General features: G+C 39.6%; 1 pseudogene; it reads right to left on the bottom strand.

Moving 5' to 3' along the window:
- Positions 1-6,548: 6,548 nt before the first annotated feature.
- Positions 6,549-8,575, bottom strand: LOC131919837 (TCF3 fusion partner homolog; annotated as a pseudogene).
- Positions 8,576-9,016: the final 441 nt, after the last annotated feature.

The raw sequence follows: 9,016 nt of genomic DNA, 5'->3' as shown, positions 1-9,016 counted from the left end.
GGATCCAGGAAAGGCACAAAGCTACACAGAGAAACCCTGTCTCGAAAAAACTAAAAACAAACAAACAAACAAAAAATCAAACCACCAAGCCCCCTTAATATCAAATGCACTTTTCTGATCCTGGCTTTCAAAACACTGTATGATCTGGGCTTTCTATACTTCCCTAACACCAAGGAATGTCAGCCTTTCCCTCGTTCATATGCCTCCAGTCACCCTCACTCCTGTCAGTGTCTTAAAAGTACCTGCTGAAAAAAAAAAAAGAAAAAAAAGAAAAGAAAACATAATCAGCAATGTGTGCTTCTGGTGAAGCCCCTGCCGAGGACAGGGTCTTGCCTGTGGTAAGTGCAGCCATGCCTGTCAATGAGGGAAGTTCTACCCTGGGAGACAGGGACCCAAATGACAGCAGATCAACACCTGTTATTCTACTGTCAAAATATGAGAAAAAGAAGTAGGTAACAGCCCTCACTCCCCTGCTGTGGGAGCCATGGGACGGCCAGACCACTCAAGTGTGATCGCGAGGCAAGTTCTGGGCTCCTGCCAGTAAACAGAGTGTCATGGTTAATCATAGAAGTTTGATGTAGATACCACTGGGTTTGGAACCTGCTTCCTGGCTTGCTTCTCAGGCAGCTCACTGAGTCTTTCCGAGCCTCGATGCTCGATACTGTAAATGGCAGCAATGATTTGATGCAGGCGTTTCAATTAGAAAAGCTGTCTCTTAGAACAAGCGAGCAAGCACCGAGAAATTCGGATGTAACTAGAAGCCCCACGCTTCTCTCACGGCTTTAGTTTACCTCCTTACCCTTCCTGGGTGCAGAATTTAAAAGACCCATGAAGCCGGAAAGAGTCGGCCACAGAGCCAGCTTCCGGGCGATTGTGATTTCATTAGACTTTGCAGGAAGCCTCCAGGCACCTGCTGCCATGCTCGGTCTAGGAAGGCAGTGTTCAGCAGAAACACCTGTCATGATGTGTGTCCCCATGCTCCATCCAAGTCTTCTCAAGCAGAAACCTGGGGCTGAGGACAGGCCTGGACATTTAAAACAGGCTCCCTCGATGATTCTTAACTCACAGATGTTGAGAGCACAAGACTTCCTCTCGGAACAAAACACTGATTGGAGGTACAAAAAATAAAAACCTAGAATTCTGTTCCCTAATGTGACAGTTTTCATGTAACTTTGCATCTTTCAAAGCGGGAAAAATGCTTTCTCTGAAACATAAGCAACATATTAGAATCTTTTTAAATGAAATGCAATAGAGCACAGGTCAAGAGTTGCTGGAATGTTTATTTCAAAGCCCTGGAGAGCTGCTCTTTGACATTTTGGAGGTCCCCGCTGGGTCTGTAAACTGAATATTCCATATCCTTGTGATTATTCTAGGCAGAGATGTCTTCAGAAGCATGAGGCGGGGCTAACTGATCACATCTTATACCAAAGCACCCCAACACCACTGCTGTGGAATAATCCTCTTGTACACTGTAAAGATGTGTTACTCAAACTGGTTTAATAAAACACTGATTGTCCAGTAGACAGGCAGGAAGCATAGGCAGGGCAACCAAACTAAGGATGGAAGGAAGGAGAAGGGCCGAGTCAGGAGTCACCAGCCAGATGCAGAGGGAGCAGGAGATGACCATGCCATGCTAATATAGGCACCACCATATGACAAAGCATAAAGAGAAATAAGAGTTAACTTAAAAAGTAAGAGGTATTTTTTGTTTGTTTGTTTTCAAGACAGGGTTTCTCTGTGTTGTTTTGGTGCCTGTCCTGTATCTCGCTCTATAGCCCAGGCTGGCCTCCAACTCATAGAGATCCGCCTGGCTCTGCCTCCGGAGTGCTGGGATTAAAGGCGTGCGCCACCACCGCCTGGCTGTAAGAGCTATTTAATAGTAAGCCTGAACTATTGGCTGAGCATTTATAATTCATATTCAGTCTCTGAGTCAGTTATTTGATACAGGGGACATTTTCACATGGTGTTCCAACGTGTGGCCGAAATTTCCACATAAAACCTGACAAAGCTTAAAAAGGATTCTAGTCACATAAGACCAGAGTCAAGCACTGCTTCTTGGTAGCTGCATTTTCTCTGGTGGCCTCTGTTTGCTGGTAGTAAGCAAAGCTCCTTTAAGAGATAGCTTCCTGACTTTGTGCTAGTGGCAAAAACGGGCACCTCTTTTAAGAGGCCTTAATACCAAACTCTTATATGGTGTTTATGAGCAGTCAGTGACATGCTACTTGGTGGCGGCATGGACCTAGAAACTTTCCAGAGTTGGGTCAGTAAACATGGCTTCCAAAGCTGGAAGTAACCATGCCTCCTCCACCATGAGACTAGACTCTCAGGAAACTGAGGAGGAGGAACCGCATCGGCATACTGTGATCTAAGTTACACAGCAGTTTTTTTGCTCAACCAGACAGAAAAGGTTACAGATGCACACAGTAAGGACAGATTCAGACAAAAAAAAAAAAAAGAGCCTTTAAACAGGTCACAATGTGCTTAAAAAAATGTGTGTAGGCTTGGGAGAGAGAGATAAAAAAGAATATATACAGTCTTAGATTTTAAAAAACACAATTTTAAAATAAAGTCCTTAAAAAAGGAATAGAGTAACAAAAAAATATAATAAGCCATGTAAAGATGGAAAACACACAGAGTCTGGATACTGTATGTTACTGTGTTGTATTTAAATTTTTGACTACTTATGAAAAGATGACAACTGCTAAGAGACATTTGATTATGAAAGCTGCTAGATTAAACCAACTTATATATTTTAAAAATATCTTGACTTCAAAATTTAAGTCAAAAGACATGTTACTTTGGGAAATAGGTTCTGCTTTTATTTCCACAGGAAATGAGAGGCTGTGGATTCATTCTGGGTAAAGAAAAATCAGGTTTGAAAAGTCTCTGATGGGAACAGATGGCCCAGATGATCCAATATTTCAGAATGCCTCCATTGCAGTTTCCTCTCAGTTCTGCATCCAGAATGGCTTCAAGGCTGCTGGCTAAGATGATCTAGCCTCACAGAATTCTCCAGTCAAGACTTGACCATATCCTGAATTTTTGCAGGGTCTCCCAAAGATTACCAGTGCCCCCAATCAACAGGAAGTCTAGAAAATTATGCCCACATTCCCAAAAAATGGGTTATGGACATTCATTATCATTTTAGGGGGGTCAGTTATACGTTGTTATAGATAATGGTCAGGAAAAAAGCTAAACAAAGCAGATTAGACTCAAGGATCTTGTTCTGAAAAGAAAAAGTGGGGATATAGAAGTGATAGGATTAAAGGGTAGATTATTGAATCTACTTTAATCCAAAAAACAACTATTAATCTTACATATTTTGCATTGGTATGGATTTTAGTTTATTGATACAAATTTAAAGTTAATTTTGTTATATGTATATTTCTACTCTTGTTTAAAATGTTTATGCAACTCATTTAAAAATGTAATGTATAATTAAATACAGATTAATTACTAGTCATCTATAATAATCAAACTTATAATCATGTATTGTTAGGTTTTTTAGGTTTACAGAGATATATTTCAGATAGGTAATCTTCAAAAACTTCAAAGACCTACAGAATGTGACATTTAAAATGTTCTAATAACTTAGACTTTTTATGACAGTGAGACACATCTGCTCCTGGCAGCACCAAGTGTACTCCAGAGAAGATGATGGGCATCAAAGAAACTCCATATGGAGTTTGTTTTCTTTATGGCAAAAGCTAGACATATGGGCAAAGAAACTGCCCTTGCCTCAATTGCTGACAGTTACTGTCCAAACTGGACCTGCAGGACACAAACAAGGTGACTGCCAAGTTTTGCAAAGACAAAGTAGGGTAGTCCTTCAAAATTCCCTGCTCCACAGAAAAGTCTGTCAGATGTGAAGGGCTGTAGACCAAAGATGGATGCCCCAATATTGCAGAGAAACTTTGGGTGACTGTCCAGGCAGCCTGATGTCCCTGTCATTAGATAACATTTCATCTTTCTGGAATCTTTGATAGAGTTGAAGACTAGATACTCATAGTTTTTTTTTTTTTTTTTTTTTTTTTTTTTTTTTTTTTTGCTTAGTTATGATAAAAGGGTAAGGGTAAATTGGTTATAAAACTTTGGACTCACCAAGATAGGATGGATAATTAAATGTTTTCTCTGATTTCGTCAAATACAAATAGACTGGATATTATACCTGTAATTCTTATTTGATAACTGTTTTTTGTAATCAGATTTTTTGTAACACCTTTCCTGTATCTTGCCTAGCCTGTTGCAGGTTATAAAATAAATCTTCAGAGGCTTAATATTACTTACAAACTGTTTGGTCTGTAACTCACATAATCTTACTATGTTAAAGTTAAAACTTTCCTTTTTAATTAGACAAAAAGGGGGAAATGCTGTGGAATGATCCTCTTGTACACTGTAAAGATTTGTCACTCAAATTGGTTTAATGAAATGCTGATTGGCCAGTAGCCAGGCAGAAAGTATAGGCAGGGTAACCAAACTAAGGATGATGGGAAGGAGAAGGGTAGAGTCAGGATTCACCAGCCAGATGCAGAGGGAGCAGGAGATGAACATGCCATGCTAATAAAGATACTGCTGTGTGACAAAGCATAAATAGAAATATGGGTTAATTTAAAATGTAAGAGCTAGTTAGTAATAAGCCTGAGCTATTGGCTGCACATTTATAATTCATATTCAGCCTTCTAAGTTGATTATTTGGGACTGGGCAGTCAAGACATGGAAGCATCCATTATAAAAGATACTCTGCCACTCTCACCCTCTATCCCTATGATAGAGTCTGGCTCCCTTTTGGATTTTATATGGTTATTAATCCCTCTGAAAAATGATAGTGACCAGCCATTTCCCCTTTTAAGTTTTGTTACCTTTGTTGTTTTTATTTATTATTTCTTCTTACTGGCAGTGACCCTTAACACATCTGAATCTGGCATTTCTCTATCCTGTCTGCACTGGATGATAGGTTCACCTCCCTACATCTTGCTCTCACTTCTCTGCTGAAGGTGAGAATTAAAATTCTTCTTACAAAACCAAGTTTTAAAGCCTACAATTTTAATTCATCTTATCATTTCAGGTCTCTTTCTCCTGCCACTTTCAAAGCCCCATTCTTTAGCTAGGGTTCTCACTATCAGCAGTTGCTCTGCCTCCCAGAGAATTTCAGCGTGACTTATCCATAACCACCTCCAAAGTAGCACTAATATCATGTGGCATCATTCTAACTTTTAGGTTATTTTTTAAAATTATCACCTTGATTTAATGTATGTATGTATTAGTCAGGGTACTCTAGAGGAAAGAACTGATTGGATGAATATTGATGGCTTACAGGCTGTGGTCCAGCTACAGCTAGTCCAACAATGGCTGTCTACCAATGGAAAGTCCAAGAATCCAGTAGTTGTTCAGTCCATTAGACTGGATGTCTCAGCTGGTCATCAGTACACACTGGAATCCCAAAGAAGTAGGCTCAGATTCCATGTAGGGATGAACTAGCCAGTGGGAGTGAAGGCAAGGTGACAAAGAGTAAGAGCTCCCTTCTACCATGTCCATTATATAGCTGCCACAGGAAGATGTGGCCCAGATTTAAGGTGGATCTTCCCACCTCAAAAGGTCAGGGTTAAAAGTGGGTCTTCCCACTCAAAAATAATTTAATTGTGAAAAATCCCTCACATGTGTGCCCAGCTTACTGGGGCTGGTTCTCTTCTTTCACAGTATTGGGACCCAGGGATTGAACTTAGATCATCAGACTTGGGGACAGGCACCTCTACCCACTGAACCATCTCACCAGCCCAACTTTCAGTTCCTAAGTTAATTTTGTCCCCAAGATCCTAAGAAGCTGCTAACATTTTTGTTTGCCCTATCAGACTCTAGGCAAAGCCTGGCACATTGCATACATTTACTGAATGTTTATTCTTCCAATTTGATTTTGTAACAAGTCATAATCTGTTCCATGACATCTCAAGGCTGGGGCTTTTTCTTTGTAAGGACACTTTTAGATGTGGGCTCTTTAGAAAACTCTGTTTTGTTTTGTTTTTTCACGTATGACTTTATGGAACTGGGTTTAGGGAAATATTTTTAACATAAAATTGAAATGGACTTGTCCTTTATTATTTAGGATAAATAAATTAACTTTTCTTGTAGTTCTAGCTTAAGTTTTATTGCATTGTGGTCAGACGGATACATGGTGTGATTTTAATCTGTTTGAATTTATAAAGATTTCTTTTGTGTCCCAGGATGTGGTCTATTTTGGAAAAGCTTCTATGGGTTACTGAGTAGAATGTGTAGTTTTTGACATTTGGATGGAACATTTTATAGATACCTGTTAAGTACATTTAATGTATGTATGATGTCAGTTAATTCTTTTGTTTCTTCTTCTTCTTCTTCTTCTTCTTCTTCTTCTTCTTCTTCTTCTTCTTCTTCTTCTTCTTCTTCTTCTTCTTCTCTTCTACTACTACTACTACTACTACTACTACTACTTCTTCTTCTTGTACAGATGACCTGGACAAAGTGAGAAAGTAGAGTATTGAAATCACCTGCTATTTTCTTTTATTGTGGGGGAAGAGTTAGTCAGTGGGTGGACTGGCTAGGGTAGGTTACGGTAGCAGTTTGTCTGGCCCTTGAGAAATGCAACTTGAATCCAAGGCCTCATCTGCTTCAAAACCAAAGTCTTCCCCAATCTTAATCACTGTTTGGCCCCAGCCTAACCTCCCACCTGCACTGGGGCCAGTTCTGGGGTCAAAGAAGCCCCCACCTGTGGTGCCCGCAATCTCTTCTGCCCCCTGGTCCCCTTGCCAAGAGCTGGGCTGCTGGGATCTAGAGGTACCAGTGTCCTTTGGGATGGAGAAATCCCCTCTTGTAGCTAGAGTTTTCTTGCCTGGCCTACAGTCAGGACAAATCTCTCTCACCTGCCAGTCCCACAGCCGCTCAGACCCAACCAAGTAAACACAGAGACTTATATTGCTTACAAACTGTATGGCCATGGCAGGCTTCTTGCTAACTGTTCTTACAGCTTAAATTAATCCATTTCTATTAATCTATACCTTGCCACACGGCTTGTGGCTTACCGGCATCTTTACATGCGGCTTGTCATGGTGGCGGCTGGCAGTGTCTCCCTCTCAGCCTTCCACTTCCCAGCTTTATTCTCCTCCTTGTCCCGCCTATACTTCCTGCCTGGCCACTGGCCAATCAGTGATTTATTTATTGACCAATCAGCAACACACTTGACATACAGACCATCCCACAGCACCCTCTTTCTCGGGAGGCTCCTTCTCAACATTGCCTGGGGTGGGGACATCTGCGCCTCGCTGCCATCATCCTCCAACACAGTGGTGACCTGCTAGTCCAGCTGTTATCCCCGCAGGAGTCCAGCACCCTCATGAGACCTGCGCTCCTGCTGGAGTCTCCAGTTGTCCCTCGCACCTGATGGAGCCTGTTCAAGACTCACTCATTCACCCCTCTGTTCCAGTTCCATTTCTCCAGTCAGGAAACAAGACACCTGAAACCACTGGCTATTAATGGATTGTTGTTAATCTTTAAATCCAGTACTAGAGTTTTTAGGGAACTGGGCACCCCTGACTTCGGTGCCTATACGTTAGGATAGTAACATCATCTTGATTAATTGTCCCCTTGGTTACACTGACGTGTCCCTCTTTTATCTCTTCTGATTAGTTTTAGTTCGAAGTCTGTTTTTTCAGATACTAGGATAGCAATGCCTGCTTGCTTCCTGATCCCATTTGATTGGAGTACTTTTGTCCATCCTTTTACTCTAGGGCAGTGCTAGCTTTAAAACTGAGATATACTTCTTGTAGGCAGTAGATAGATGGATTCTGTTTCTTGCTCCATTCAGTCAGTCTGTCTTTTGATTGGAGAATTGAGGCCATTTATTTAACTAAGTTATTGAAATATAAATTATTACTGAAATTTGTGTTAGTTGTGGTCATTGTTTTGTTGGGTTTTGGTGGTGTGGTTTGTGTTCTCATTTATATATATATATATAAATAATTTATATATATAAAAATTTATATATATATAAATAATTTATATATATATATATAAATTATGGCTTCCTATTTTTCCCACAGTCTCCCTACTATGCTTATTTTTCTCTTTAGCCCTGACTATTGCTTCCTCCTTAGGTTTGATTTGTTGGATATAATTTTTTTCAGGCTTCTTATGTAGTGAAAATTTTTTATTTCACCTTTAATTATGACAGATAGTTTTCTGGATATATTATTTTTACATCGGCTGTCATAGTCTTTTTAGGATGTGGAATAGTTTGCTCCAAGCTCTTCTGGCTTTCAAAGTTTCCATTGAGAAATCAACTGTTATCCTAATATATTTCCCTTTATATGTTCTTCGCATTTTTCTCTTGCAGCTTTTGCAATTATATTTACATGTAGCATGGCTTACAAGTAAAACAACAGGCTGAAGAGATAACTCAGCAGCTAAGAGCACATATTGCTCTTCTAGAATACCCAAGTTCCATTTTCAGTACCCACATCATGCAGTTCACAACCACCTGCAACTCCAGTTGCAAGGGACCCGACACCTCCGGCCCCTGGCATGTACTCACACAAACACACATAATCATGACGCAAGTTAAAATAAATATCTTAAAGTAAAATTAAATATAAATTTCTTTAAAGGCTAGCTATAATTTAATGGTACAAAATTCAAATCAGAGTTTAATTAAAACTATTTTTAAAGTGAATATGACAATGCAAACTATTTAGAATCATTAGTGTATGATACAGGTAATTTTATAAAGCATTGTGACTAAGACAATTTAGTTCTGAATTACAGAGAAACAGTACTAAAACAAAGTGGACTGAAGAAAAAGATCCATACATGAATGTTCATTTGATATATGTCATTTTAATTTAGGGAGAAAACATTAGAAAGTTCAATAAATGTTTCTGGATTAATTCAGTGTGTATTTGGAGAGAAAAGTGAACCTTGACCCTCAGCTCAGTTAAACATAGATTATAAATTCAAAAGTAAAACAATGTTTCTAGAAGAATATATCCTAGAA

Source organism: Peromyscus eremicus, chromosome 9 (genome assembly GCF_949786415.1).
Source record: "Peromyscus eremicus chromosome 9, PerEre_H2_v1, whole genome shotgun sequence".
NCBI lineage: Eukaryota > Metazoa > Chordata > Mammalia > Rodentia > Cricetidae > Peromyscus > Peromyscus eremicus.
Note: the sequence above shows the minus strand (reverse complement) of the source record. Positions and strands in the feature narration are given on the sequence as shown.